Below are 10,425 nucleotides of genomic sequence, written 5' to 3'. Positions count from 1 at the left end.
TGAAGCTCTGTATAGCACATGAGCGTTCAGCAAAGCCAATTGAAATAAGTATACAGACACTTTTTAATACCAGTGTCTGGCCTTATGGGCAACTAGGTACGGCTCCAACAACTGGTCGTTGAGGTCCACCCCTCCCATATTTTGGTTATATTCATGGACACAGAGGGGTTTTTTCACAACACTAGTCACCGTAGTAATTTGGACAGTCGTGTCTGCATGAAGGAAGGTAATAACGAAAACATTCTTATTATCCCTCCACTTCATAGCGAGCAAGTTATTACACTTCAAGCAGGCTCTCTCCCCCAGCCTAAGACGAGAATCTACAAGCCGCTGGAGAAAGCCCCGGCGATTACATCGCACGGTGCCACATGCTCCAATCTGATGATCAAAAAGATGACTAAAAAGTGGCACGCTCCTGTAATAATTGTCCACATATAAGTGGTACCCCTTTCCAAATAAGGGTGACACCAAGTCCCCCACAATCTTGCCAGCGCTTCCTATGTAGTCAGGGCAGTTTGTCGGCTCTACATGGCTATCTTTTCCCTCGTAAACCATAAAACTACATGTATAGTCTGTGGCCCTGTCACAGAGCTTATACATCTTGACCCCGTATCTGGCACGCTTGCTGGGAAGGTACTGTTTGAATGACAAGCAGCCAGAAAATGTAATCAGGGACTCATCAATGCAGAGAACTTGATAGGGAGTAAACAAGTCTGCAAAACATTGGTTGAAGTGGTTTACTAGGGGCCGAATTTTGTAGAGCCGATCGTATCCAGGGTCTCCACGAGGACGACAGAGTTCATTGTTGTTGAAGGGCATGAACCACAAAATCTGCTCGTATCGTGCCCTGGCCATGGAAGCAGAGAACACGGGCATATGGTGAATTGGGTCAGTGGACCAATATGACCACAACTCACTCTTTTTGGTCATGCCCATGAGGAGGGAAAGGCCCAGAAAGACCTTAAATTCGGAAACCGTAATTGGTTTCCAGTCTCTGGCAAGGGAGGACTGGGGAATAGTGGCGATGTGTTGGCCAGCGTACAAATTGCTTTGGTCCACAATAGATCTATAGAGATCTTCGGTGAAAAACAGCGAATAAAAATCAAGTGACATAAAATCAACTGTTTCCACATGAATGCCAGGTTGGCCAGTGAATGGGGGAAGTATGGGTGCTGCAGAAGTGGTGGGTTCCCAATTAGGATTGGCGAATGCAGCAGGAAGGGCAATATGGGCACGACGGGGCTGAGTTCGTCTTCTTGGTGGCAGTGGGACACTACTTGTGCTTGCCACCTCGCCAGCTTGAACTGCACTTATGGGACTTGCCACATCACCAAGTGTTACTGCAGTGCTGGATGTACGACCAGGGTGTACTAGGCCGCTGGTGCTTGTCAGGTCACCAAAAGGAATAGCAGCGCTAGTACTTCTCTGCTCCATATGAGAGCCCTGCAGTTCTTGCAGCTCAACAGCAGAAGAAGAACATTGGGGTCTGGTACGCCTGACCTTGGCAGGAACCACAACTCCGTCGTCAGAGCTATCTGTCATGGAGCCGCTGCTGTCTACAGGTTCGTATTCTGAGCCTGAATCTGACAGATGAGTGACTTCCTCTTCACTATCTCTCATGCTCAGAAACGTGTAGGCCTCTTCACTAGTGTACCTTCCATTTGCCATTTTGGGCTCTAAATTTAGTGGTACACTAGTGAGACTCACAGGTAGGGATGAGCTTCAAGTTCGAGTCGAACTCATGTTCGACTCGAACATCGGCTGTTCGCAAGTTCGCCGGACAGCGAACAATTTGGGGTGTTCGCGGCAATTTAGAATGCCGCGGAACACCCTTTAAAAGTCTATGGGAGAAATCAAAAGTGCTAATTTTAAAGGCTTATATTCATGGTATTGTCATAAAAAGCTGCCATGGATAGGCACCAGGAAAGGAAAATTACAGAGCGCCTTTGACATGTCTGCTGTGATGGATCCATACCGCTCTCTCCATCAAGTTGGTCGTTTCATCTGGCTGATAAGTCATTTTACTCACTCAAGTCTGACATCTGGTAAACAGGCTTTCTATACATTTTCGGTGCACGATAAACCCCTTCACTGGCATTCGGCTGACCGTTCTTAGATTCACCATTTATTATTTATTATCTGATAAGCAGGCACCCCGTGTGGTGCTGGTGTACTCACTAATTTTTTTTCACTGGGAGATGATCCACTTACCCGCATGATTTGCGCATAATATTTGTCAGTGGTAAAGAGGCCCTCTGCTGTCTTCAAACACCGGGTGTTTATATAATATTCACTTTTTTCACTATGTGAGTGTCAATCTTTCCTTTATACTATAAGTTGTATGTCAGTATTATGCTATGTTGTTGCCATTTTATTTTTTGGGTAATTTTTTGCGGATTCCACACCAATTCCACGAGTGATTATTGTCATATTCCACTGTGACCATTTTCTTAAAGGCCCAGGCTGGGTTTAAACCACCTGCTCGATTTGGCTTGCTATCTGGTAAGCATGCCATTCATCAGTTGGTACTTTAATTTGCTTCATTCAAAACATTGAATATTAATAATTGGACAGTTGAATTGCTTTGGATTTCCTTTCTTGTTTATTGGACTTTTATTAGTTTTATATCACTAAGAAATTTTCTCACAGATTTAATTCTCTCTTCATATCAATTTTTTATTCATTTATCTATTTATTTATCATTTTAAGCGCGGCTTTTCCATTTTTGCATTTGTTTTTAGTGTCTACCCCACTGATAGCCGCTGCTTTAATTTATTGGTTTCTAGCACAGTTTTTTCTTTTTCTTTTCTTATTGTCATAAAAAGTGTTTGGGGACCTGGGTCCTGCCCCAGGGGACATGGATCAATGCAAAAAAAAATCAATGCATTAAAAAAAAAATGGCATGGGGTCCCCCTCAATATCTATACCAGATCTTTCAGGTCTGGTATGGATTTTAAGGGGAACCCTGCGCCAAATTTTTTTTAAAAAATGGCGTGGGGTCCCCCCAAAAATCCATACCAGAGCCTTATCCGAGCACGCAACCTGGAAGGCCACAGGAAAAGAGGGGGGGACGAGAGAGCGCCCCCCCCCCGAACCGTACCAGGCCACATGCCCTAAACATTGACAGGGTGCTTTGGGGTAGCTCCCCAAAACACCTTGTCCCCATGTTGATGAGGACAAGGGCCTCATCCCCACAACCCTGGCCGGTGGTTGTGGGGGTCTGCAGGCGGGGGGCTTATCGGAATCTGGAAGCCCCCTTTAACAAGGGGACCCCTAGATCCTGGCCATCCCCCCTGTGTGAAATGGTAAGGGGGTACAAAAGTACCCCTACCATTTCACAAAAAAACTGTCAAAAGTGTTAAAAATGGCAAGAGACAGTTTTTGACAATTCCTTTATTTCTTCTTTCTTCTATCTTCTATCTTCCTTCGGTTTCTTCCTTCATTTTCTTCTGGTTCTTCTGGTTCTTCCTCCGGTGTTTTCGTCCGGCATCTCCTCTGCGGTGTCGGCGTCTTCTTCCCTTCTTCTCCTCAGGTCGCTCCGCATCCATGATGGCATGAAGAGGCTCCTGCTCTGCTCTTCATCTTCTTCTCTTCATCTTCTTCTCTTCATCTTCTCTTCATCTTCTTCTCCGGGCTGCTCCGCATCCATGGTGGCATGGAGGGAGGCTCCCACTGTGTGACGCTTCTCCTCTTCTGACGGTTCTTAAATAAAGGGGGGGACCACTCGGTGATCCCGCCCCCTCTGACGCACGGTGACTTGACGGGACTTCCCTGTGGCATTCCCCGTGACGCCACAAGGAAGTCCTGTCAAGTCACCGTGCGTCAGAGGGGGCGGGGTCACCAGGTGGCCCCGCCCCCGTTATTTAAGAACCGTCAGAAGCGTCACACAGCGGGAGCCTCCCTCCATGCCACCATGGATGCGGAGCGGCCCTGGGAAGAAGATGAAGAGAAGAAGATGAAGAGAAGAAGATGAAGAGAAGAGCGGGAGCCTCCCTCCATGCCATCATGGATGTGGAGCGGCCCGAGGAGAAGAAGGGAAGAAGACGCCGCGGAGGAGATGCCGGACGAGAACTTTTGTACCCCCTTACTATTTCACACAGGGGGGAGGGCCGGGATCTGGGGGTCCCCTTCTTAAAGGGGGCTTCCAGATTCCGATAAGCCCCCCGCCCGCAGACCCCCACAACCACCGGCCAGGGTTGTGGGGATGAGGCCCTTGTCCTCATCAACATGGGGACAAGGTGTTTTGGGGGGCTACCCCAAAGCACCCTCCCAATGTTGAGTGCATGTGGCCTGGTATGGTTCAGGAGGGGGGCTCTCTCTCGCCCCCCCCTCTTTTCCTGCGGCCTGCCAGGTTGCGTGCTCGGATAAGGGTCTGGTATGGATTTTTGGGAGGACCCCACGCCGTTTTTTTTTTTACATTTTGATGCGGGGTACCCCTTAAAATCCATACCAGACCTGAAGGGTCTGGTATAGATTCTGAGGGGGGCCCCACGCCATTTTTTTTGGCCGGGGTTCCCCTTAATATCCATACCAGACCTGAAGGGCCTGGTATGGAATTTAGGGGGACCCCCACGTCATTTAAAAAAAAAAAAATTTTGGCCGGGGTTCCCCTTAATATCCATACCAGACCTGAAGGGCCTGGTATGGAATTTAGGGGGACCCCCACATCATTTTTTTTTAAATTTTGGTTCGGGGTTCCCCTGTGGGGAATTCCCATGCCGTTTTTATCAATGAACTTCTATGTGTATTGTCGGACCGGCAATGCATTAATAGCCGTGAGTAGTTTTAAATGACTTTTTTTCCTTTGAAATGTAATTTTACTGTCAGACTTTTCTAAACACGGGAAACATGTGCCCTTTTACAGGCATACTATAGACACCCCCCAGGTACGAAATTTAAAGGGATATTACACTTTTATTGTTTCACTTTAAGCATTATTAAAATCACTGATCCCGAAAAAACAGCCGTTTTTAAAACTTTTTTTTGCATTGATCCATGTCCCCTGGAGCAGGACCCAGGTCCCCAAACACTTTTTATGACAATAACTTGCATTTAAGCTTTTAAAATTAGCACTTTTGATTATTCATGTCCCATAGACTTTAACGGTGTTCGCGTGTTCGAACAAATTTTTTGCCTGTTCGCATGTTCTGGTGAGAACCGAAAAGGGGGGTGTTCAGCTCATCCCTACTCACAGGCAAAAAAGCTCCTGTTAGCGACTGTATCAAAACACTACCAAAAAACTGTTAGCAATCGCAGGGATCAGGCCTGACTCTGCGAACGCTGCAGTTATGTGTGTTTAGTGTTTTGTAAGTGACAGTGATCGATCGATACTGCACTTGGGTGGGCTGGGCTGGGCGGAGAGGCAAAACACAGGTGCTAGCAGGTATCTGGGCTGATCCCGCTAACACTGCATTTTTGGGAACGCTAAACTGCTGGGGACGCTAGTATAGATCTGATCGGTTTAGATATTGATCCGTTCAGATACTATACCACTAAGGGAGGTGTATGCTGCGTGCGTGGGTGTTAGCGGTACTGGCACTTACCTGACACTGCCTGGGGCGACGCAGACCCTATCTGACCCTAAAACCTAACTTATATCACCTGCCGGGCGATTAGGGGGTTAAACCTTTATTAGGTTTTATTACCTAATAAAGTAATAAACGGCGGGTGCCCTGACACTATAAGAAAAAAACAAACTAACCTGCGTCACCCGTAACAGTTATACAGTGATCACTGGTGAAAGGGTTAACTAGGGGCAATCAGGGGGTTAAAACCTTTATTAAACGCTGACGGCGAACCTAGATACTTACCTACCTAACTAGCGTCACCTGTGATACTAATACAGCGATCAGAAAAACGATCGCTTAGTGACACTGGCAACGGGGGGTGATCAAGGGGTTAAAACTTTATTAGGGGGGGTTAGGGGGGTACCCTAGACCTAAAGGGGCCTAACACTAACTGCCCTACCACTTATAACTGTCACAAAATGACACCAATGCAATAACAGGGGGTGCAGGGGGGTGATTGGGGGGGTGCTTGGGGGTGAAAAGTGTGCCTGCGTGTTCTACTGTACGTGTAGTGTTGGTGCAAACTTACTTGATGTCTTCTCTCCTCGGAAGCTGGAACGAAAAGGCTTCACGAGGAGAGATTACATCACTTCCTCTGCCGCTGTTTACATTACAGCAGCAGAGGAAGCATTACATTCACCAGGAGCAATTGTAAGGGGGTGGCCATGAATCAGTGGCCTCCCCCTCACCTTGGATTGCTCCTGACGATAATCCGACGGCCGCAGGCACCGGAGGGGTCTGATCGGACCCCCCGCCCGTGAGCAGGCAGGACCGTACAGGTAAGCCCTTATGCCTGCCCGTGCCATTGTGCCGACTTACATCGGCGTGCGGCGGTTGGCAACTGGTTAAAAAGGGGTTAAAGTGGAAGTAAACCTTCCTATCATTTTCAGCCAAGAAAAGCTGCCATCTTGGCCTCTGTTTAATCTTCAACTGCCATGATGCTGCACATGTGATCAGTTATGACACCAGCCACTGGATGGTTGCACAGTTTGGTTGAGAGCACAATCAATGTGACAGTCAGCATTACCGACAAGTGCTGAAAATGTCACTTTTTTGAAACTGTTAAATCGATGGGTTTACTTCTGCTTTAACTTAAAAAGCTGAAGTTAGAAGCAGATTGGCTACCATGCACAGCTGCACCAGATTCTGAGTGCTCGAGTTTTATTAAATCTCCCCCACCATGTGCGATCAGCAGCAGCTGTAAGTGTCAGTTGTCAGTTTTATACTGACTGTGAGTGGTTACATGAGAATAGAGTTGACTGACCCTGGACTAGCCAATGTGCATCCAGCGTCTGCTTTTCTGCAGAGTTTTTCAGCACACAAATTCGCCATATCTAATCAGTTTGTATTCGGCCATAGCACAATGTTACTTTGTCCAGACATGGCATTTAGCTGCCTCTGAACACAGCAAACTATCTGCACACATGCAGCCTTGTGAATGTAGCCTTAAGCCTCATACACACGATCGGATTTTCCGCAGACAAAACCACAGACTTTTGTCTGAAGGGCGTTGGCCGCAAAATTGTCTTGCATACAAACGGCACACAATTGTTGGCCAACAAACACGAGCATAGTGATGTACTACGTGGTTTTTCAGCTCTTTAGCGCCACCCTTTGGGCTCCTACTGCTAATTTTGTGTTAATAGAAGTTTGAGTGTTGATTCGCGCTTTTCATTTTACGCTTTTCATTTTGCGTTTTTCAGTTCGTTTCTAAATGGCCGTTCGTCAACCAGACATGTTGCGGAATTGGAGGAGATAACGCGTTATTTATTATTGGCCTTGGAGTTATTGATTTGACCCAAGTCCAGTCCAGGAACAGGAGGAGGAGGATTTCTTGGACCAAAAATAGGTTGCTTTATTAATCGTGACCAATTATGTCATATGCCTTTGCTGCGGGAGCTCCAGGAGAATAATCCGGGTTAATTTTCGGAATTGTCTCCGGATGACGGACCCCTGCTTTCACCAACTCTTGGCATTGTTGACCCCCTATATTAAGAAGCAGGACAGATGCATGAGACTTTTATTTTATTTTTTGGTTTAATAAGGATTTGATTTGGTATATTTTCTATATTTTTGGATGCATAGAATGCACTTTTTGGTTAGGTTCTGTTGGCATATAGCATGTCTAATTGTATTTGTTTTCTTTTTTTAATGCACAATAAAAAAATTGTGGAGAATAATACTTGGCTATGTGTTTTACTTCAAATGACAGTTTGGGAGTAGGCAGTTACATTTTCAAAAATACAATGTAAAATTAACAAGAGACACCAACATAGTTGTATCTTTGATCTTAAAAACTACAGTATGGTACGATAATGGTGTTGTGGTAACTTGCACCAAAAAAAAAAATAACAAGCATAATAATATTATTCTTGATATCACTAGAAAAAAAAGCCTTTGCAAATTCGTTTGCCATAACTCCATCAGTATCAACAGCAAAGCAGCTTCATTATTATCCCATTAAATAAAGAAGAAGAGAATTGTGCGCTGTATTTCGAGATTTCATAATTTGCCATGTCACTAATGTTAATTCTCCATTACAAACGCTAGATTACAAGACCGACCGCTTCCAGCTCGTCCTTGCTTCTGAGCATGCGTGTTTGTAGTTTGGACTTTTGTCCGACGAACTTGTGTACACACTCGTAAAATCCGACAACAGACATTTGTCTGTGGAAAATCCACCAACAATTGTCCAATGGAATGTACAAATGGTCGGATTTTCCGTCAACAGCCTGTCATCACGCAATTCCCGTCGGAAAATTTGATCGTATGTACGAGGCTTTAGACCCCATTTTTTACTATTAGATTTTCTGCAGATTTTTGTCGTCAGATTTACCAAAACCATATAATATGAGGTCAAACCTTCAAGCCCCGTACACATGATCGGACTATCCGATGGGAAATGTTGGATGTCAAGCTGTTGGCAGAAAATCTGACTATGTGTATGCTCCATCGGACAATTGTTGTCGGACCTTCCGCCAACAAATGTTGGCTAGCACGTTTTCAAACTTTCCGCCAACAAATGTGTGTTATCGGATTTTCTGATCGTGTGTACACAAGTCCGTCGGACAAAAGTCCAAAGTACAAACACGCATGCTCGGAAGCAGAAGTGGTTGGTCTTGTAAACTAGCGTTTGTAATGGAGATATCACATTCGTGATGTGGCAATCTCGGAATGCAGCGCACATTACATAGTTAGTCAGGTTGAAAAAAGACACAAGTCCATCCAGTTCAACTTCTTTAATGGGATAATAATGAAGCTGCTTTGCTGGTGATACTGATGGAGTTATTGAAAACTAATTTTCAAAGGCTTTTTTTTTTAGTGATATTAAGAATAATATTATTGTTTTTTGTTTTTTTTTATTTGTGAAAGTTACCACAACACCATTATCCCGTAGTTTTTCCTTGTCAAAAGAAGTTTATTGAGTATACAATGTTATAAAGATACATAAAGTAAGTTTACAAGGATCTATAAAGTAAGCTCATTGTTTTACAGTAGGGTTTATATAGGTAAATATCATGAAATTTCAAATATTAAACATTGGGTTCATGTAAACCTAAATTAAAGATATATATAATTTCCTTAGTTACTTTTGTAGGTATTTAAATGATTTATACCTATTATACATATTGTTTACAAGTAGAGTGTATATAGGTCAAATAAATTCTGATAATGAGCTTTAATCGTAAGGTGGAGAAAAGGAAAGAGAAAGAAGAAAAAGGGTTGAAAGGTAGAGGTATGGTCCACAAGGTTGTCCCGCTCGTCAGTTTATTATTCTTTTTAGTTCTCTTTGAAGCCTTAGAATGGGTGTCTCTGTAAGTCCTTTAATCTGTTACCATGGCAACAGGACAGAGTCATTGAAGTTTGACAGGAACTGTTGTTTTATCCAAGGATGCCAAAGTTTTTCAAATTTTGGAATTTGATTTTGATCGATGGCTACCATCTTAGCATGGGACATTGTATTATTCATTCTGTGAATTGTTTCTGCTAGTACCAATGTAGGAGATTTCCATGCCTTGGCCACTGTTTGTTTTGCAGCCGTTATTAGTTGGATCATAAGTTTGAATTGAGAGAGTGTTAACCATTCCGGTTTTAGATTAAGTAAAGTTAAATATGGATCTGGTTGTATTATTTTTTTAAATATTTTAGATGCAATCACGAAGACTTCCTTCCAGAAGGTTTGGATTACTGGGCACGTCCACCATATGTGTAAATATGTGCCTATTTCTGGGCATCCTCGAAAACAAAGAGCTGAGGTATTAGGTGAATATTTTGCCACTCTAGCGGGTACAAGGTACCAGCGAGTTAGGACTTTATAATTTGTCTCCAGTGCTAAGATGTTGGGTGAAGATGACTTAGATGTGAGCCATATGTTAGACCAGTCCGTGACTTCTAAAGTTCGTCCCAGGTCCTCCTCCCACCTCTGAACGTAAGAGGGTCTATTAAGATTTGCTACTCCATATAATTGATTATAAAGTGATGAAATTGTACCTTTAGCAAATGGATCTTTTGTACAGATTGATTCAAAAATGGATAATTGGGATAATGGTGTATCCCCCTTTAGGAATGGTGTATAGAAATTTTTGATTTGGAGATATCTAAATATCTCAGAGTTTGGTAGATCATATTTTTCTCTAAGCGATGGGAATGAAAGGAATGATTTAGATGCTATGAAGTCATTTAGTGTCTGAATGCCTGATGTTGTCCAAGCTTTAAAAGAATTTGGGTAGATCCATGCCGGATAAAAGGCTGGATTTCTGATAAAAGAAAGGAGAGGATTGTGTGGAGATTGTAATTGATATTTGGTTTTTAGTTTATCCCAGAGAGATAAGAAGTGTTTAGTTATGGGATTATGAAT

Source organism: Aquarana catesbeiana, linkage group LG01 (assembly GCF_042186555.1).
Source record: "Aquarana catesbeiana isolate 2022-GZ linkage group LG01, ASM4218655v1, whole genome shotgun sequence".
Classification (NCBI taxonomy): Eukaryota; Metazoa; Chordata; class Amphibia; order Anura; family Ranidae; genus Aquarana; species Aquarana catesbeiana.
The sequence above is the reverse complement of the archived record's forward strand: the minus strand, read 5'-3'. Positions refer to the sequence as shown.